Consider the following 22,893-nt stretch of genomic DNA (forward strand, 5'->3'; position numbering starts at 1 on the left):
TAAGGGATTGTTCTTGGGCATCGGATTTCGAACAAGGGAATAGAAGTGGATCAAGCTAAGGTGGAGGTAATTGAGCGATTACCACCACCCAATAATGTCAAAGGAATCAAAAGTTTCTTGGGACATGCAGGATTCTACAGGAGGTTTATAAAAGATTTTTTAAAAATCGTAAAACCCCTGTGCAACTTACTAACTACCGACACTCCATTTGTCTTTGACCAAGAATGTCTGCAGGCCTTTGAGACTCTGAAAGCTAAGCTTATCACTGCGCCTGTAATCTCTAAACCGAACTGGGACTTACCATTGGAACTAATGTGTGACGCTAACAACTATGCCATTGGCGCAGTCCTGAGGCAAAGACATGACAAGATTCACCGTCAGTTGTTCAAACTAAAACAATCCCCGGCAACGGCGCCAAAAACTTGTTGCACGAAAATTACACTGACACTATGTAATTCCGTACAACTAACCAACAAGTGCATTGGGTCGTCCAAGTAATACCTTACGTGAGTAAGGGTCGATCCAACGGAGATTGTTGGCTTGATGCAAGCTATGGTTATCTTATTATTCTTAGTCAGGATACCAATAGGGTTCTTTAGTTTCAATTGTAAGAAGTAAAAGAGCATGAAATTAGTAATTGTTATGCAGTAATGGAGAATGTGTTGGAGTTTTGGAGATACTTTGTCTTCTGAATCTCTGCTTTCCTACTGTCATCTTCTTCACGCACGCAAGGTTCCTTCTATGGCAAGCTGTGTGTTGGTGGATCACCGTTGTCAATGGCTACCATCCGTCCTCTCAGTGAAAATGGTCCAGGTGCACTGTCACCGCACGACTAATCATCTGTCGGTTCTCACTCATGATGGAATAGGATCCATTGATCCTTTTGCGTCTGTCACTACGCCCAAGACTCGCGAGTTTGAAGCTCGTCACAGTCATCCAATCCCTGAATCCTACTTGGAATACCACAGACAAGGTTTAGACTTTCCGGATTCTCAAGGATGCTGCCAATGGATTCTAGCTTATACCACGAAGACTCTGATTAAGGAATCCAAGAGATACTCATTCAATCTAATGTAGAATGGAGGTGGTTGTTAGGCACGCGTTCATAGGTTGAGAATGGTGATAAGTGTCATGGATTATCACCTTCTTCATATTGAAGTGCAAATGAATATCTTAGATAGAAACAAGCGTGTTTGAATAGAAAACAGAAATAATTCCATTAATTCATCGAGACACTGCAGAGCTCCTCACCCCCAACAATGGAGTTTAGAGACTCATGCCATCAAAGAGTACCAAGTTCATATCTAAAATGTCATGAGATACAAAATAGGTCTCTAAAATTTGTTTAAATACTAAACTAGTAACCTAGGTTTACAGAAAATGAGTAAACTAAGATGGATAGTGATGAAATCCACTTCTGGGGCCCACTTGATGTGTGCTGGGGTTGAGACTTAAGCTTCTCACATGCCTGGGCTGTTTCTGGAGTTAAACATCAGGTTGTAACCTGTTTCTGGCGTTTAACTCTAACTTGCAACTTGTTTCTGGCATTCAACGCCAGAATGCAATATGGAACTGGCGTTAAACGCCAGTTTACGTCATTTATCTTCACGCAAAATATAAACTATTATATATTGTTGGAAATCCCTGGATGTCTACTTTCCAACCCAATTGAGAGCGCGCCAATTAGACTTTTGTAGCTCCAAAAAATCCATTTTGAGTGCAGGGAGGTCAGAATCTAACAGCATCAGCAGTCCTTTTTCAGCCTATATCAAATTTTTGCTCAGGTCCCTCAATTTCAGCCAGAAAATACCTGAAATCACAGAAAAACACACAAACTCATAGTAAAGTCCAGAAATGTGAATTTTGCATAAAACTAATGAAAATATACTAAAAACTAACTAAAACATACTAAAATCTACATGAAATTACCCCCAAAAAGCGTATAAAATATCCGCTCATCAATGGACAGAGAGTCAAGCATTACCTTGAAGGAGCTATTGAGCAAAGAGGCTCAACACTGCTACTAGACTGAGTGCAGTACCATCAAGCTAATAACGTTAAAGAAGCGCTTGTTGGGAGGCAATCCAACCATAATTAAAGTTATTTCTTTTTATTTTAGTTTATTTATGTTTTAACAAGTTTAATTTTCATGTTTCCTTTAAGTTTGTGATCATGTGCAGTAATTGAACGCCAGCCAGGGGAGACTGGCTAGGATTTCAACACCCAGAGAGGACTAGCAGCTTGGCATTGAACGACAGAATGGATGCCATTCTGGGCATTCAATGCTCATAACAGGGTAAGGAGGATGTTGACTTTTTCAAAACACATCTTTTCTATATCTTATCTTCTTAACCATATCTTTTAAAACAAGATTCTTCAAACTATCATATTTCAACTTCAATTTCAATTCTAATTTAAAATCTTTTCAAATCTTTTTCAGTTCCTTTTCAATTTCTTTTTCAAATCTTTTTCAAAATTTCATATCTTTTTCAATTACTTTTCAAATCTTTTTATTTAACTTTCAAATCTTTTTCATATCTTCTATCATTATCTTTTTATCTTTTTCACATATTTTGATTTTAAAGACTTATCTTTTTCTATCTTTTACTAAAGTGTGAATCATATCTTAATTATCTTTTATCTAATTAAATTTCAAATTCCCACCCTCCCCATCCCTATTTATACCATTTGGCCACCTCTTCTTCCTCATATTCAAATTCTTCTTCTCCTCTTCTTTATCTTCTTTCTTTTCTTTTGCTCGAAAATAAGCAAACTTTTTAAGTTTGGTGTAGAAAAAGCCTTTCCTTCTCACTCCATTCGAATTCCATGGCTACAAAAAGTGAAAATCCCACTTCAACAAGCAAGAAAGAGGACAACCAAGTAGTTATTTTCAAACCTTTCAAATTCTACACAAAGCAGCATGAAGAAAATTATTACAAAATCATGTGCAATAGGACAGTGATCCCAAAATCCAAATTCGAATCAAAAGAAGATGAATACCCGGAGATCTAAGAGTGAATTCGAAAGAGACTGGGAGATTCTAGCTAATCATGAGATTACTATTGGAATAACAATGATCCAGGAATTCTATGCAAATCTGTGGATGACGAATAAGCAAAAGAAAGATGGACAAAGATTCTATACTTTTCGCACCATAGTGCGAGGGAAGACACTGTATTTTCATCTTGACAAGGGGTGAGAGATCTTCAAGTTACCTCCACAAATGGATGATCCAGAATCCTTTAATAGGAGGTTAGTAGCCAATTCAAAGTTGGATCAAATTGTAGAAGACATATGTCTGCCTAGAACTAAGTGGATCAACAACACGGAAGTCTATCCAAACCAACTGAGAAGAGTAAATCTCAAACCAGTTGCTAGGGGTTGGTTGGATTTCATTGGGCGTTCCATACCCCTTACTAGCAACCATTCTAAAGTTACCATCAGAAGGGTTGTGATGATTCACTACATTATGATGGGGAATAAGTTGGAAGTCCACCAACTGATTCCCTTTGAGCTATACAAGGTTGCAAATAGGATGCCAACTCAAGCCAGATTGGCCTATCTAAACCTTATCTTTCGCTTGTGTAAAAAAGCTGAAGTTATGATTAATGGGGACTCATTCATCCCTGTAGAAAGCCCTAAGTAGCTGATGGAAAGCACTCAAATACCAGTTGACCAACCCAAAAGGAAGGCACCTGAGCAAGCACAAGAGATCCCTCAAATTGAATATTGGACCCAATTGGAAACATCTGTTGCACAACTGAAAACCACCTTGGATCAATTAAGAGAGGAGCAAAAAGACCAGACTAGCATGATTTGCAAATTGGTCAAGGAACAAGAGAAGCAAGGACGTGGGATTGAAGAGTTGAGACATCAAAAATTATCCCCTGAAGAGCCTAACGCCTCCCATGATTAAGGTGGTTGAGTTCCACATCTCTATTTCTGTGGCTATTCTAATTCTTATTTCTTATGTTTAGATTTACATGATCACTATTAGCATTTATGTTTTTATTTTTGTCTTTCAATTTAAGTATTGCCTGAGTATTATTAGGATTTAAGTTTTTATTTTCCAATTATCTATAAAATGTTCCTCTTATCATCTCATTAAACTTGAATAAAAGTTTGATTTTTTTTAGAAGCAGTAAAGATAAATAAATTTTGAGTTTTATATAGAATAGTTCAAATATATGATGTGGTGGCATTGCTTTTGTTTTCTGAATGGATGAATGAATAGTGCATATTTGATGTTAGAGTTAAGAATGTTGGCTCTTAAAAGAATGAGGATAAAAGTGAAGTATTATTGGTAATCTGAAAAATCTGAAAACTGATTCTTGAAGCAAGAAAAAGTAGCAAAAAGTAATAACAGAAAAAAAGCAAAAAAGAAAGAAAAAGAAAAAGGCCAGTAGCTCTTTAAACCAAAAGGCAAGAGCAAGGATCCAAGGCTTTGAGCATCAATAGTTAGGAGGGCCTAAAAGAAACAAAATCTTGGCCTAAACAGTTCAAATGAGCTGCTTCGCTAACTATATGCTTTTGGTGTGAAGGTGTCAAGTAAAATGCTTGAGACTGAGCAGTTAAAATCGTGATCCAAAGCAAAAAGAGTGTGCTTCGCTAACTATATGCTTTTTGGGCATTATTTTCATATAGTTTTTATTATGTTTTATTTAAGTTTTATTATGTTTTCATAGGTTTTAGTGCAAAATTAATATTTTTTGGATTCTACTTTGAGTTTGTGTGTTTTATGATGATTTCAAATATTTTCTTGCTGAAATTGAGAAGCTTGAGCAAAAGTCTGATTCAGAGATAGAGAAAGTACTACAAAAGTCCAAATGGCACTCTCTCAATGGATCTGACCTCTATGCACTCGAAAGAGCTTTCAAATGGAACTCTCTCAACAGATATGGAAAGCTTATATCCAGAGTTTTCCATAAATATATAATAGTCTATACTTTGCTTTGAAAATGAAGGCCCAAAACTAGCGTTCAACGCCAGCCACCTGCCCCATTCCTGGCGTTCAACGCCCACAAGGGGTGGCTGGCGTCCAATGCCCAAAAGGGGGTCCCAAGCCAGCATTCAATGCCCCTAAGGGACCCTAGCTCATGGGAGACACTCAATCTTAGCCTAAACACTCACCAAATGGGCCCCAGAGGTGGATTTTCGCACTATCAACTTAGTATATCTTATTTCTATAATCCTTAGTCATTAGATTAGTATATATAGACAAGAGTTCACCCTTGTTAAAGACACTCTTGCCCACTTTTAAGTTTCCATTGTACTTTTCTATCAGTATGAGTCACTAAACCTCCTAGGTTAAGGTTAAGAGCTCTGCTGATTTTGATGGATTAATAAAAGTACTACTGCTCTATTCAATTCGTGTGCGACTCTATTCTAAGATGTATCTTCGCTCTTCAACCTTATGAATGAGATGATTTGTGACAATCATCCTCACTCTACATGGGTTCAGTGTGAGTCCTTAACCAGAGATTACTGAACCACCAACTTGATTATACATCTCTTAGACAGCTAATCCACGACTTCTTGGGGACTTCTCGAGACACCAGTTCAGCTGAGGTATGGGGAGATTAAGGTATTTGTGGTAGAGGTTAGAACCAAAGGTGCAGCATTCTTTGATCCAGAAGATTCGACCTTGTCTATGGCATTTTGAGTTGGATCATCAAGGGGATGAACTGCAGGAGCTTCACTCTCATTCAGATTAGGCACACACTAAACCTGGCGTTCGGCCTGAGAGAAGAATATTGGCGGCCATTAAACCGGCGTTGATCACTTATTGCCTGCTATGGAAAGAACCACTCACAGTTAGAGAAGACAGTAAGAAAGGTTGATCTAGAAGAATGAAGCATCTCTGAAGCTTCAACCATCTACTTATCATTGAATTCACAACTATTGAGTAAATTTATCTTTATTTAGTCTTTATCCGGTTTTCACAACATAACTCTTTTCTAATCACCTGACTAAGATCTACAAGGTGTCCATAGCTTGATTCAAGACAACGATCCCTGTGGGGTTAATCGTGACTCACCTTAGGTATTACTTGGACGACCGAGTGCACTTGCTGGTTCAGTTGTGCGAGTTCTTATTTCGCACACCATGAAACACACGCAACTCAATCTATTCACGATCCTACTCAAAACGCTGCAAACAAGGTCGGATCTTCCGAATCAAAGATTGATGCTCTAATGATTCTAGCCCTTAGAGCTATAGTAACCTCAATTACCCCAGACTAACGAGGTTTTATGTCACATACCCCCAATTAGTCCAGATAATTCTCTTTGAACCCGTGATGCATCCTCAAGTATTAGTTCAGTACTATTCGGGTCAGGAATCGTAATAACTCATGTAGAATCGAGATTCATAGGGATAAAGAATGACAAAGCATCATAGGATATTGGAATGGAAAAGTACTTTTATTAACTCATAGGAATTAGCAGAGCTCCTAACCTTAACCTAGGAGGTTTAGTTGCTCATACTGTACAAGAAGTAACATGTAATTTGAAAGTGGTGGTAGAAGATCCTAAACAAGGGTGACCTTCTCCTATATATTCTACTCTAATAACTAAGAAGTACAAAAGTATGATAGACTAGACTAGAGGTGCAAAAATCCACTCTTTGGCCCACTTTGGTTGAGTGCTTGGGCTGAGCTTGGCATCCATCTTGAGGAATGGGCATTGAACACCCATTAAGGTGTTGTCCATGATGCCTTTTACTCCTTGGGTGGTGTTGAATGCCAGGAAGAGGGTGAATTGGGCATTCAACACCGGCTTGAGTCCTCTTAGGGCGTTGAACACCAGAAAGGGGGTGATTTGGGCGTTCAACGCCCAATATGGGTAGTCTTCTTCAAAGAAGAGTTTAAACTATGATATATTTCTGGAAAGCCCTAGACGTTAGCTTTCGAACACCATTGAGAACATGTCATTTGGACCTCTGTAGCTCCAAAAATGCTCGTTTGAATGCACGGAGGTCAGAATTTGACAGCATCTGCTACACTTTCCTTGCCTTTGAATCGAACTTTGCCAAAACTCCTAAATTTCAACCAGAATTTAACCTGAAATTATAAGAAAACACAACAACTCAAAGTAGAATCTAAAAATGTGAATTTTTCATTAAAACCTACTAAAACATAATAAAACTCCACAAAACATAACTAAAACACTAGGAAAACAATGTCAAAAAGTGTACAAAATATCCACTCATCAGAACACCAAACTTAAACTGTTGCTTGTCCCCAACTAACCAAAAACAAGTAGGATAAAATAATAGAGAAATACAATAAGTCCCAGAGTGTTCAATGAAGCTCAGTTCCAACTACTAAATGGTGCTAATAGCGTTGTAAGTGACGATCGGATTTTCTATCGGTAAAGAAATTCACAAATATAATTGCGTTGTAAGTATAGCTTCTAAACCGACAGAAAATCCTTTCGTACAAATGTTTGGTTGTCACAAGTAACAAACCCAATAAAATTTATAAACCGAAGTATTCAAACCTCGGGTCGTCTTCTCAAGGAATTCCAGGGAAGTATGATTTATTATTGGTTATGAAAAACAGTATTTTTGGGTTTTTGAAAGGTTGAATGAGAAAAATAGATTGCAGGGAATTAAATCAATAGCAAAGAAAAACTCTTGGCAAAGTATGAGAACTGAAATTTCTATCCTAGTTATCCTTATCAGGTGTGATGAGGATTGGGTCTTAATCCCATTTAGTTAACCCTTCTAAAATAAAGGAAAATTAGGTGGACTAATTAAATTAATCCTCAAGTCCTAGTCAACTTTTAGAGCGATCCAAATCAATTAGCAATTGCCAATTTCAACCACTTGCAGAGTTTGATAACTCAAGTGTTACCAATTAGTTAACCAAAGCCAAAAGGGAAGAAAATCTACTCGAATGAAAATAATTTGGATAAAGCGAAAGAATCAATACATAAATTAAAGAAAGCAATCATAAGTCTGAAATACTTCAAATTGTATTAAATAGAAAATCAATCTAAACATAAAGAATCCATAAACTAAATTGAGAAAATAAATAAAAGGAACATTGAACCTGTGATTGAAGGAGATGAAATCCTAATTCTAATAAAAATCCTAATCCTAATCCTAAGAGAGAGGAGAGAACCTCTCTTTCTAAAAAACTACATCTAATCCTAAAACTATGTATGAATGTATGTTGTATCTATCCCCCTTGATGAATGGATGGATTCCTCAATTTATAGCCTTTAATATGTGTTCTTTGCGCTTGGATCTGGACCAAAAAGGGTCCAGAATTATCTTCAGCGCATTCTGTAATTTCAGCAGATCGCGCAGGTCATGCGTCCGCGTGGGTTACGTGGGCGCGTCATCTGGAGTTTTGCTCTTCCACGCGGCCGCGTCAGTCACACATCCGCGTCATCTGTGTTTCGCAGGTTACGCGTTCGCGTCATGCACGCGTTCGCGCAGATTCCACTTTTCGCAAAGCACGCGTTCGCGTCGTCCACGCATATGCGTTGCTGCCAGTTTCTTCAAAAACTCCTTTTTGTGCTTTCCTTCCATTTTTGTATGTTTCCTTTCCATCCTTTAAGTTATTTCTGCCCTATAAAACCTGAAAGCACTCAACACACAAATCACGGTATCAAATGGTAATAAAGGATAATTAAATTTTAATATCTTTAAAGCATAGGAAACGTGTTTTCTCATATATCATAAAACAAGGAAGGAATAGTAAAACCATACAATTTACATGAATAAGTGGGTGAAGATTTGATAAAAACACTCAATTTAAGCATAAGATGAATCATAAAATAGGGGTTTATCAACCTCCCCACACTTAAACAATAGCATGTCCTCATGCTAAATCCAAGAGAAAAGAGTAAGGGTAAAATGGTGGAATCTTATGCAATGCAATCTATTCTAAATGCAACTACCTAAACGAGTCATGCAATTCTAGTTATTATCCACCTATATATAAAGCTTACATGTAGTTAAAGTGATTCATATCTTCAAGGAATCATATATGTATAATTAAAGCCAAATCATATTAAAGTATAGTCACAATTGAGTTGAGTTAAGATAGTTCACAACTTGCAAGACAATTAATAATTAAACATGGATATATGAGAATGAGCTATTGAACCCTCACTGGATTTTGTGTTACTTTCTAATCACTCAGTGTTTGGGGTTAATCACTCTTTTCTTTTCTAGTCATGCTTTCTAAAAACTTTGTTCTTCATCTAACCAATCAAATATTATGGAATATAGACATACAAAAATCATGAGGTCTTTTTCCAAGTTGTAATGGGGTTAAGGTAAGGGTAAGGATGTGCATATAAGGCTAAGTGAGCTAACAAAGTAAATCTTTGATTAGTCTAAGATCTCACCTAACATATACACTTTACATAATTACAAAGTTCTCTTACCTACTTACCCCAAATTTTCTCACTTTTGTATTACATGCTCATGCACCAAATTTATTTTCAAAATTTGTCCCATGTGCATTGATTCTTTTTATTTTGCATTGGGGAAATTTTTGTATCCCCTTATTTAATTACTTAATTTTTTTTTCAATGCACATGGTAATTTAATTATTTTCATTTTACATGAGCATGCTTCCCAAATTTTCAAATAACTCATTCAAATTAATTCCCTACTTTTTTTTCTATCATCCCATGTTCCCATAAAATTCCCCATACTTAAATTATACACAATATCTATCTTAAGCTAACCAAGGATTCAACTTGGGATTTTTATTTTATTTTTCTGCTTAAGGCTAGTAATGTGGTTATAAAAATAGAAGAGGGGTGAAAAGACTCAAGGGGGGCTAACAAAGGTGATTGAAAGGGTAGGTTTATTTGGGACAAGTGAGCACAAATACAAATAATGGCCTTAATCATCTCTTGATATGTATCTATATTCTATAATTGAACATATAGATTAAAACAAAATAAAGATTGCAAGCATAGAAAAGAAGTGCAGAACACACAGGAATGAAATTTATGGTTTGATGTAACCATACAATTAAGCTTAAAACTCACGGACTGTGTGTTCTCAAGCTCAGAAATCACATATCAGTTATGTATGTCATGCAAGTAGAAATCAAGAGTTTCCATTTAACTCAATGTGAATCTTAGGGTGGCCCTTAAAATCTTAGTGTTCTTTCTTGAAGAAATGTTGTTAACTAACTAACATGTAATGCTATATATACAAGGTGTGTGGATTGTTTTGATTTACTAAAGTTCCTAGTTTACTCTTTTATTTTCAATTAAACCAACTTATCATATACTAAAAGGGCAAACTATACTAATTAATCCACTTAATATATAACTAGTAAACCAAAAGTGCAAATTAAGCTAAAATATCTAAGATATATACAGCCCAAAGTGTAGAATGCAAAAATACAGCAAAAGCAAAAAAAGAAAAAAATGTGCAAATAAAATACAGAAAATAAACAAAATAAGATAAGAGTCTGTAGTGGTTCACCAAAAAATATATGCCAGAGATGGCGACCTCCCCACACTTAAATAATAGCATCGTCCTCGATGCTCACTCAAGCTGGGTGTGAAGAAGTGTCATCTCCGGAAGGATGGGCTGCTGGTGTTTCAGTGGTAGGAGGAGCGGCCTGCTGAAGCAGAGGCTCTAACTAAAGAGGAATCTCCAGATCTGTGGCCTGTAGCTGGTGGGGCTCCTCATGGTGTGGTGCAGTGTGCTCAGGTATTGCCTACTCAGCCTAGGTATATGCCTCCTCCTCAAGATCGCTCGCCTTCTCCTCAGATGTCTCTGATGGTGTGTCGGGCTCGGAGGGGATGTCACCACCGAATCGAATCATCAACTTGAGGTGATCATAGCGTCGCTTGTGGTGACGCTCAGACCTCTCATAACATTGCCTGTTGCAACGTTCAGACCTCTCAAATTGCTGCTGGTGGCTGCCCTTCATCTGGTCTAAGCGGTCAAAGAGTCGGTGCACCAGAAGATAAATTGGCTCAGGAGCAGGTAGGGTGCAGTGGATGGAGCTGGGGCAGTGGATACTGAAGGGGCAGCTGAAGACTTAGCTGCCTCAGCAGGGTTAGTGAGAAAAGGAGGTTGGTAGCCAAGAGCCTGAAACTTCCTACTATGAGGGATGATCTTCCTGCAGTCCGTGGCGGATGGCTTTTGATCAACAATTTCCCAAGGTACCTCAGCTCAGCACCCCAACTGAGTAATCAGGAATGGAAATAGGAGGGTGCCTCTGATATGGACCCTGGCCATGTAATGCCGGATGAAGCGGGGCGGATATAGGTCCTTACCCTCCATCACACACCAGATGAGGGTAATCATAGCAGCTGGCACCTCTGTCTCATGACTGCTCGGCATTACGTAGTTACTCAAAATCTGCTGCCAAAGTCGAGCCTCATCATTCAGATATATTAGCCTGATCCCCTTAGGTACCACTGTGCTCTTTTCCATGACCCATGGAACAGTAGGATCAAGAGCTATAGCCCGTTTTACTGCATCCTAGTTCAATCTCATGAATCTCATATCTTCCTCAGCCTTTTGGTAACCGTCTGGCTGATCTGATTTAGGTGGGAGCTGGAGGATGTCTTCAATTGCTTCCTAAGTAACCAGAATTTATTTGCCTCTGAGTTATACTGGATCCAGGGATGTTTTAAAATAGTTACAGTAGAATTCTCTGACCCAGAATGAGTTGATCTCAGTCAAGTTTCTCTCCAAAAAGAACCAGCCTCTCTGTTTAATTTGGTCTGAAGTGTATTGCTTGAGTTCTTCTGGAATTTTGAGTGTTCTTTCCAGGTATAAGTTCCTGGATGTGGCAAAAATTGGGTACTTCAGCTCACAGTATGTTTTTGCAAATTTTACTGGGTTAGCTGCAGGTACCAACTGATCAGCCTTTTCCTGCGGGGTAAAGTTCTTCTCCCGCCAGGAATCATCATGCAAGATGCCAATAATGGTCATAGAAGATTTGCCTCTTTTCCTTTTTTCAGTGGTTACTTTGCCCTTTCCTTTGCTTTGAGGGTCAAACATCCTGAAAAGCAAAAATTCCAGAATATAATTGGAGAACAAAAGCAGGAAAATAAGTAGGCAAATAGAATAATAGCAATATAAGCACAGAGTGGCAAAAGAGCAAGAGAAGCATGAAATGAGTTAAATATATGTGCATTTTGTATTGTATTCGAGTGAAAAAGTCTGAAAATAAAAATTATAATCCAAAATACATGATAAGTGGAATTCATGTTAATTAGGAAAAACAGTGATCAAGCCTTGAGTTGGAAAGTTAAAGTAGTTAGGTAAAAAGAGAAGTCAGAAAGTTAAAATGGTTAATAGGTAAAAAAGGAAGTTAGAAAGTGAAGGCAGTGAGTTAGTAAAAAGAAAGTTAAAGTAAGTGGCATGATGATGGGTTTCCTAGTTGACAATAAATCCACAAATTTAAAGAACAATCAACTCATATTCAAGCAAAGATATCAATTTATTGATGATAATTTAGATAGATAAAGGAATTGCAAAACTAAAATGAAATCATCAATAAAGCAGGTTATCAACCAGGGAACCAAAAGGAATAAGAATGCTAGCCCGTGCATTCATGAATTGGTTTGGTTGTAGCCAATTAGTGCAAAATTCTAAATCACCAAAACCAATACATGAATGGGGTAAGAATGAAATAATTTGCAGAAAATTAGGTAGCGTTCCGGCTAAAATTGGGTGTTCCCGGGAAATAAATAGCAGAAAAAATCAGTTCATATAAAATTAAATAATGCTGCAAAGAGACACAAATAACATGAACATGAAAGAATAGTGTAACAGCAGCATGAAACATGGAGGAACAATATATGAACAATATGATCATCACAGCAAAATCAGAATTGCAAAATAAATAAAACAAGTAGCAGAAACGGCGCAATTATCAGGCCTAAATCCACTGACCACATCCTAGCTACCTAACCACCTAGAATCCACTACAATCATGCATCTATAACAATCCTAATTTGAACAAAATCCGAAAAATATGCAACTAACTAACTAATGAACTGGTAAAGGGAATGGTGTTCGGCGGAACTTGGTGTGGGTAAGATCAGAATTTAAGACAGAGAGGGGAGTAGTGGCACTGGTGACTACACGGCGGTGGCACGGTGGTAGCACGGTGGTGGTTCGGATGGGGGCAGTGGCGGAAGGTCGTGTTTGTGGGGCTGGTGTATGGTGAAGGAGAAGAAGGGGGCGATGGGTTGGGGCTGTGGTGGTGGTCGGAGGTGGGAGGCGGCGCTGTGGTGGCGGTTTAGGTAGGCGGTGCGGTGGTGGTGCTTGGGTAGGGTTTAGGGGCGGAGATAGGGTGGGTGAGAAGGAAGGGAGGTGAGGGAGGAGAAGAAGGGAAGAGAGAAGAGCGGGGGGTGTCGCGGGGTGGTCTGGGTGGTTGGGGCGGGTGGGTGCAGCGGTGGTGGTTGCAGAGGAGGGAGGGGGTTGCAGAGAGGGAAGGAGAAGAGGGGAAATGGGGGCGCGACGGGTAGGGTTACGCGTGGGTTAGTTTAGTGGATTCAAATCCACGCGAACGCGTGGAGCACGCGATTGCGTGATTAGGGTGAAAGGGGTATGACGCGGTCCCGAGATTGACGTGATCGCGTAAGTTGGGTAAAAGATGAGTGTCGCGTCACTCACGCTTTCGCGTGGGATGAGTATTGTGCAAGTGATGCGTTCGCGTCAGGGACGCAAACGCGTGAGCCGTTTTGTGCTAAACGCACACCAGCCGCACGATTCCAATCCAACTTTCTGAGCGTTGGATCTTTACACCGATTTCCATTCCACGCCCACGCGTGGCCTGCGCACTCGCGTGGGGTAAAATTTTTTTTTATGCAGTATGCAGAATGCAATGAATGTTATGCACAATTCCAGGTTCAATCAAAATTTAAAAACAGACTAAAATGGAAAAGGAACGGTCATACCATGGTGGGTTGTCTCCCACCTAGCACTTTTAGTTAAAGTCCTTAAGTTGGACATTCTGGTGGGCTTCTTGTTATGGTGGCTTGTGTTTGAATTCATCCAGAAAGCCCTTAGGTGAGTTCAAACAGGCTTCAAGACTCCCGGGGGGTGTTGAATGTCAGAATAGATTCCAGGATCCCAAACTTTACTTTTACACCCGTCTTTGTCTTTATCTGCATTTTTCCAGCTGGGTGATAAGTAATCTGAATTCTCACTGTAGTGACCAAACGGCTTCCGAGACCCATTCAATTGAGCTTGACACCAATCCTTGCACCTCAAATTGAAGTGCGAAACCTCATTGAATCTTGCATACCAACTCTGAATGCGAGTCATTTTCCTTTTGCTCTTAAAGCCGCAAAGAGCTCTAAGCTGGCCATCTGTTTCAAGTAATCCATATTCAAGTGGAAAAGTAAAGATAAAAGCTAAGCATTTTACCCACTTGAAGTTTGTATTGGGTGGTAATGGCCTTGGGATAGGTGTTTCCAATGGTTTTGCAAGCTCTACTCCCTTGTGGTCTTCTGTGAATTCCTCCACTTCTTTGCAAACTTCTTCAATTTCAACCATATCTTAATCAAAGTCTTCGATATCTTCCTGGTGGACGAAATTGTGATCACATCAATGTAGTATTCTTTGTTGTTGTATGGAATCATTATTATGGCACTTATGTGTGGACACAACTCCGTTGAACTAACCAGCAAGTGTACTGGGTCGTCCAAGTAATACCTTACGTGAGTAAGGGTCGATCCCACAGAAATTGTTGGTATGAAGCAAGCTATGGTCACCTTGTAAATCTCAGTCAGGTGGATTCAAGTATAATTGGATTATTGGTTTAAATTTGATTAATGGAATAAATAGAAAATAAAGATAAATAAACTAAGATAGAAATACTTATGTAAATTAATGGTGGGAATTTCAGATAGGCGTATGGAGATGCTGTGCTCCTCTCGAATTTCTACTTTCTTATTACATTCATCCGATCCTTCTTACTCCTTTCCATGGCAAGCTGTATGTAGGGCATCACCGTTGTCAATGGCTACATCCCATCCTCTCAGTGAAAACGTTCCTATGCTATGTCACAGCACGACTAATCATCTGTCGGTTCTCAATCAGGTTGGAATAGAATCCCTTGATTCTTTTGCGTTTGTCATCACGCCCAGCCTTCAGGAGTTTGAAGCTCGTCACAGTCATTCAATCCCAGAATCCTACTCGGAATACCATAGACAAGGTTTAGACTTTCCGGATCCTCATGAATGCCGCCATCTATCTAACTTATACCACGAAGATTCTGTTGGGGAATCTAAGAGATATGCGCCCGGCCTAAGGTAGAACGGAAGTGATTGTCAATCACGCGCGTTCATAGGTGAGAATGATGATGAGTGTCATGGATCATCACATTCATCAAGTTGAAGTGCAACGTATATCTTGGAATAAGAATAAAAGAGAATTGAATAGAAAGTAATAGTAATTGTATTGAAACTTGAGGTACAGCAGAGCTCCACACCCTTAATCTATGGTGTGTAGAAACTCCACCGTTGAAAATACATAAGTGAAAGGTTCAGGCAAGGCCGAATGGCCAGCCCCCTGAATGTGATCAATAGCCTCCTAAGATGAAGAATAAAACAAAAATGAGACCAAAGATGTCTAATACAATAGTAACTTATCCTATTTATACTAGACTAGCTACTAGGGTTTACATGAGTAAGTATTTGATGCATAAATTCACTTCCGGGGCCCACTTGGTGTATGTTTGGGCTGAGCTTGATCTATCCACGAGCTGAGGCTTTTCTTGGAGTTGAACTCCAAGTTATAATGTGTTTTGGGCGTTCAACTCCGGATCATGACGTTTTTCTGGCGTTTAACTCCAGACAGCAGCATGTACTTGGCGTTCAACGCCAAGTTAAGTAATCAATTTCCGAATAAAGTATAGACTATTATATATTTCTGGAAAGCTCTGGATGTCTACTTTCGAACGCCGTTGAGAGCGCGAAAATTGGAGTTCTGTAGCTCTAGAAAATCCATTTCGAGTACAGGGAGGTCAGATTCCAACAACATCAGCAGTCCTTTTGTCAGCCTTTTTCAGAGTTTTGCTCAAATCCCTCAATTTCAGCCAGAAATTACCTGAAATCACAGAAAAATAAACAAACTCATAGTAAAGTCCAGAAATGTGAATTTAACATAAAAACTAATGAAAACATCCCTAAAAGTAGCTTGAACTTACTAAAAACTACCTAAAAACAATGCCAAAAAGCGTATAAATTATCCGCTCATCACTTCCTCATCACTTGAGTCATAATTGGGAGGTTGAGAAAAATATACCTCTGCATCATCTTCGTATTCACTTGAGGAAGATTCTCCTGTCTCAAAGAATTCACTTGCGGATGCAAGTTCATCACTAAGAGAACTTGACTTGTGATTATCATCATCAAGGAAACTTGCGTCCTGGGTTATTTCGTCCAGTCCTTGACGGAATTCTCCACAACTCTGGATTCCCATGGAGGTTCAGCATCTCCTAAATCTTCAATCAGTACTTCTTCTTCTTGGATAATTTGGGCTTCCTCCAATTGTTCCAGAACAAAGTCATGCTCCTTACTGTCCACTGGAGCTTCTAGTGTCTCCTTCATGCTACGTTCTTCATTAGATTCTCCACATGAAGTCATGGGGATTCCTTGAGTGTCCAAACGTCTGGAAGATAATTGATTTATTGCTTGCTCTAGTTGATGAAGGGTTGCATGAAATTGATCTACTGATTCTTCAAAGCGAGCCTGTGATTCTTGAGGTGATGGATATGGACATGGTACATAGGAAAGTGGTGGTTCTTGGGAGTAATTGGATTGGAATTGGGGTGAATAAGGATCATACGGTGGTGAATGGTGAAAAGGAGCTTGTGAGTGTGGTGGTTCGAAGCTAGTTTGAGAGGATGGTCTATAAGCACAGGGTGGGTCTTGTTGGTAACTACGAGGGGGTCCACCATATCTATCATCTTGATATGCATTGTAGAATGGTCTTCGTTCATGATATCTTGGAAGTTGTTGTTGCCTAAAGGGTTGATCATATCTTCTTGGCTCCATCCATCTTTGATTGCTTAGACTTTGATGCATATTCCTGTTGTAGCTTCCATTCCTTTCAAAAAAATTAGAACCAAACTCAAGACGAAAGGGGTGAGAACTCATAGTAGCTAATAGAAATAAAAAGGGAAAAACAAAAACAAATAAACAAGTAAAAGAAAAATATTTACAATAACACATAATAAGGCACACGTTTGTAATTCCCCGGCAACGGCGCCATTTTGACGATCGGATTTTCTATCGGTAAAGAAATTCACAAATACAATCACGTTGTAAGTATAGCTTCTAAACCAACAGAAAATCCTTTCGTACAAATGTTTGGTTGTCACAAGTAACAAACCTAATAAAATTTATAAACCGAAGTATTCAAAACTCGGGTCGTCTTCTCAAGGAATTGCAAGGAAGTATGATTTATTATTGGTTATGGAAAACAGTATTTTTGGGTTTTTGAAAGGTTGAATGAGAAAAATAGATTGCAGGGAATTAAATCAATAGCAAAGAAAATCTCTTGGCAAAGTATGAGAACTGGAATTCCTATACTAGTTATCCTTATCAGGTGTGATGAGAATTGGGCCTTAATCCCACTTAGTTATCCCTTATTAAATAAAGGAAAGTCAGGTGGACTAATTAAATTAATCCTCAAGTCCTAGTCAACTTTCAGAGCGATTCAAATCAATTAGCAATTCCCAATTTCAACCACTTGCTGAGTTTGATAACTCAAGTCTTACCAATTAATTAACCAAAGCCAAAAGGAAAGAAAATCTACTCGAATGAAAATAATTTGGATAAAGAGAAAGCATCAATACATAAATTAAAGAAAGCAATCATAAGTCTGAAATACCTCAAATTGTATTAAATAGAAAATCAATCTAAACATAAAGAATCCATAAACTAAATTGAGAAAATAAATAAAAGGAACATTGAACTTGTGATTGAAGGAGATGAAATCCTAATTCTAATAAAAATCCTAATCCTAATCCTAAGAGAGAGGAGAGATCCTCTCTCTCTAAAAAACTACATGTAATCCTTAACCTATGTATGAATGTATGTTGTATCTATCCCCCTTGATGAATGGATAGATTCCCCAATTTATAGCCTTTAATCTGTGTTCTCTGGGCTTGGATCTGGACCAAAAAGAGTCCAGAATCATCTTCAGCGCATTCTGTAATTTCAGCAGATCGCGCAAGTCACGCGTCCACGTGGGTTACGTGGGCGCGTCATCTGGAGTTTTGCTCTTCCACGCGGCCGCGTCAGTCACACGTCCGTGGCATCTGTGTTTCGCAGGTTATGCGTTCACGTCATGCACGCGTTCGCGTTGATGCCACTTTTCACAAAGCGCGCGTTCGCGTCGTCCACGCGTATGCGTCGTTGCCAGTTTCTTCAAAAACTCCTTTTTGTGCTTCCCTTCCATTTTTGTATGTTTCCTTTCCATCCTTTAAGTCATTTCTGCCCTATAAAACCTGAAAGCACTCAACACACAAATCACGGTATCGAATGGTAATAAAGGATATTTAAATTTTAATATCTTTAAAGCATAGGAAACGTGTTTTCTCATATATCATAAAACAAGGAAGGAATAGTAAAACCATACAATTTACATGAATAAGTGGGTGAAAATTTGATAAAAACACTCAATTTAAGCATAAGATGAATCATAAAATAGGGTTTATCAATAAGCAAGAGATAATGTGTGGGAAAGCTAGCTTGGCGTGAGTTGAGATCCTATTTGCAAACTTGTACAGCTCACAGGGGATTAGTTGGTGAACTTCTACCCCATTCCCAATCAAGATGCAATGGATCATCACAACCCTTTTGATAGTCACTTCAGAACAGTTGCTAGTGCGGAGTATAGAATGCCGAATGAAGTCCAACCAACCTTTAGCAACTGGCTTGAGACCCATTCTTCTCAGTTGGTTTGGCTTGCCTTTCTTGTCATTGATCCACTGAGTTCCAGGCAGACATATGTATCCGGTGGTAATACTGGAAAACAAAGTGCTTAGGGCCACGACCAAGACTCATAAGTAGCTGTGTTCAAGAATCAACATGCTTAACTAGGAAAGTCAATAACACTATCCGAAATTCTAAGTTCCTAGAGAAGCCAATCACTCTGAACTTCAAAGGAAAAAGTGAGATGCCAAAACTATTCAGAAGCAAAAAGCTACAAGTCCCGCTCATCTAATTAAATTAATATTCATTGATATTCTGGAATTTATAGTATATTCTCTTCTTTTTATCCTATTTGATTTTCAGTTGCTTGGGGACAAGCAACAATTTAAGTTTGGTGTTGTGATGAGCGGATAATTTATGCGCTTTTTGGCATTGTTTTTAGGTAGTTTTTAGTAAGTTTGAGCTACTTTTAGGGATGTTTTCATTAGTTTTTATGTTAAATTCATATTTCTGGACTTTACTATGAGTTTGTGTGTTTTTCTGTGATTTCAGGTAAATTCTGGCTGAAATTGAGGGATTTGAGCAAAACTCTGAAGAAGGCTGACAAAAGGACTGCTGATGCTGTTGGAATCTGACCTCCCTGCACTCGAAATGGATTTTCTGGAGCTACAGAACTCCAATTGGCGCGCTCTCAACGGCGTTGAAAAGTAGACATCCAGGGCTTTCCAGCAATATATAATAGTCCATACTTTATTCGAAGAATGACGACGTAACTTGGCGTTGAACGGCAAGTTCATGCTGCTGTCTGGAGTTAAACGCCAGAAAAACGTCATGATCCGGAGTTGAACGCCCAAAACACGTCATAACTCGGAGTTCAACTCCAAGAGAAGCCTCAGCTCGTGGATTGATCAAGCTCAGCCCAAACATACACCAAGTGGGCCCCGGAAGTGGATTTATGCATCAATTACTTACTCATGTAAACCCTAGGAGCTAGTCTAAGTATATATAGAACATTTATCTATTGTATTAGTCATCTTTTGACCACTTTAAGCTTTTTATCATTCGGTCACTTGATCATGGAGAGGGCTGGCCATTCGGCCATGCCTGAACTCTTTGCTTATGTATTTTCAACGGTGGAGTTTCTGCACACCATAGATTAAGGGTGTGGAGCTCTGCTGTACCTCAAGTATTAATGAAATTCTATTGTCTTTTATTCAAATCTCTCTTATTCTTGTTCCAAGATATTCATTCATACCCAAGAACATGATGAATGTGATGATAAGTAACCCTCATTATCATTCTCACTTATGAACGCGCGTGATTGACAACCACTTCCGTTCTACATGCAACAGAGCTTGAATGTGTATCTCTTAGATTCTCCAACAGAATCTTCGTGGTATAAGCTAGATAGATGGCGGCATTTATGAGGATCCGGAAAGTCTCACCTTGTCTGTGGTATTCCGAGTAGGATCCTGGGAATCCGGAAAGTCTAACCTTGTCTGTGGTATTCCGAGTAGGATTCCGGTAATGAATGACTGTGACGTGCTTCAAACTTGTAACCTGCTGGGCGTTAGTGACAGACGCAAAAGAATCAAGGGATTCTATTCCAGTAGGAGCGGGAACCAACCGGTGATTAGCCGTACTGTGACAGAGTGCGTGAGCATTAGTTTTCACTGCGAGGATGGGATGTAGCTATCAGCCATGGGTGATGCCTCCAGACGATTAGCCGTGCGACTGACAACCGCATAGGATCATTTTCCCGAGAGGATTGAAAGTAGCCACAGTTGATGGTGAACCCCTATACAAAGCTTGCCATGGAAAGGAGTAAGAAGGAGTGAGTAGAAGCAGTAGGAGAGCAGGCGTCCTTGAGCCATGCAGCATCTCCATTCGCTTATCTGAAATTCCCACCAATGAATCTGCATAAGTCTTCTATCCTTTTATTTAATCTATTCTTTTATCTTTATTTTCGAAACCCATAAACCATTTTTAATCTGCCTGACTGAGATTTGCAAGGTGACCATAGCTTGCTTCATACCAACAATCTCTGTGGGATCGACCCTTACTCACGTAAGGTTTATTACTTGGACGACCCAGTACACTTGCTGGTTAGTTGAACGAAGTTGTGAATTCAACCAGTGCATAATAAAGCTTTCATACAAAGACAAACAACTTAAAGAGAATTGATCACAATTTCGTCCACCAAGTTTTTGGCGCCGTTGCCGGGGATTGTTCGAGTATGGACAACTGACGGTTCATCTTGTTGCTCAGATTAGGTAATTTTCTTTTCAAAAAAATTTTTTTCAAAAATTTTTCACTTTATTTTTCGTTTTTCCAAACTTTTTTCGAGAAAAAAAAATTAATAAAAATACAAAAAAATTAGAAAATCATAAAAATCAAAAATATTTTGTGTTTCTTGTTTGAATCTTGTGTCAATTTTAAGTTTGGTGTCAATTGCATGCTTTTAAAATTTTTCTTGCATTTTTTTCGAAAATCTCATGCATTCATAGTGTTCTTCATGATCTTCAAGTTGTTCTTGACAAGTCTTCTTGTTTGATCTTGATGATTTCTTGTTTTATGTTGTTTGTTGTTTCTCATGTGCATTTTTGCATTCATATTTTCCATGCATTAAAGATTTCTAAGTTTGGTGTCTTGCATGTTTTATTTGCATCAAAAATTTTTCAAAATTATGTTCTTGATGTTCATCATGATCTTCAAAGTGTTCTTGGTGTTCATCTTGACATTCATAGCATTCTTGCATGCATCTTGTGTCTTGATCCAAAATTTTCATGTTTTGGGTCATTTTTGTGTTTTTCTTTAAAAATTCAAAAATAAAAAAAAAATATCTTTTCCTTAATTCCCTCCAAAATTTCGAAATTTTGGCTTGACTTGGTCAAAAATTTTTAAAATTAGTTGTTTCTTACAAGTCAAGTCAAAATTTCAATTTTAAAAATCTTATCTTTTCAAAATCTTTTTCAAAAATCATATCTTTTTCATTTTTTTAGCATTTTCGAAAATTTCAAATTTATTTTTCAAAAATATTTTCAAAAATCTTTTTCTTATCTTTAAATCAAAGCTTTGAAAATTAGCTAACAATTAATGTGATTGGTTCAAAAATTTGAAGTTTGTTACTTTCTTGTTAAGAAAGGTTCAATCTTTAAATTCTAGAATCTTATCTTGTAGTTTCTTGTTAGTTAAGTTTTTCTTTAAAATTTAAATCTTTTTCTTAAAAATCTTTTTATCCTTTTATCTTATCTTTTTCAAAAATTTTATCTTTTTCAAAATTTAAATTCAAAATATCTTATCTAACTTCTTATCTTCTTATCTTTTTCAAAACTACCTAACTACTTTTCCTTCTCTAATTTTCGAAAATATCTCCCTCTTTTTCAAAAATTCTTTTTGATTAACTAATTATTTCATGTTTTAATTTTAATTATATTTTATCTTTAATTTTTGAAAATACTAACCCCTTTTTCAAAATTATTTTCGAAATTCTCTCTTTCTTTTCTTCTTCTATTTTAATTATTTAATTACTAACATTTCTCTTCACCTCTCCTATCCTTACTCTTTATACACACTATTCATTTTTTTCATTCTTTCTTATACCCCTATCTTCTTCTACTAACATAAAGGAATCTCTATATTGTGACATAGAGGATTCCTCTTTCTTTTCTTGTTTTCTTCTCTTTCATATGAGCAGGAACAGGGAAAAGGGCACTCTTGTTGAAGTTGATCCAGAACCTGAAAGGACTCTGAAGAGAAAATTAAGAGAAGCTAAATTACAACAATCCAGAAATAACCTTTCAGAAATTTTCGAACAAGAGAAGGAGATGGCAGCCGAAAATAATAATAATAATAATGCAAGGAGAATGCTTGGTGACTTCACAAAGCCAACGTCCAAGTTTGATGGAAGAAGCATCTCCATTCCTGCCATTGGAGCCAATAACTTTGAGCTTAAGCCTCAACTAGTTGCATTAATGCAACAAAACTGCAAGTTTTATGG

The sequence above is a fragment of the Arachis hypogaea genome, chromosome 7 (genome assembly GCF_003086295.3).
Source record: "Arachis hypogaea cultivar Tifrunner chromosome 7, arahy.Tifrunner.gnm2.J5K5, whole genome shotgun sequence".
Taxonomy (NCBI): domain Eukaryota; kingdom Viridiplantae; phylum Streptophyta; class Magnoliopsida; order Fabales; family Fabaceae; genus Arachis; species Arachis hypogaea.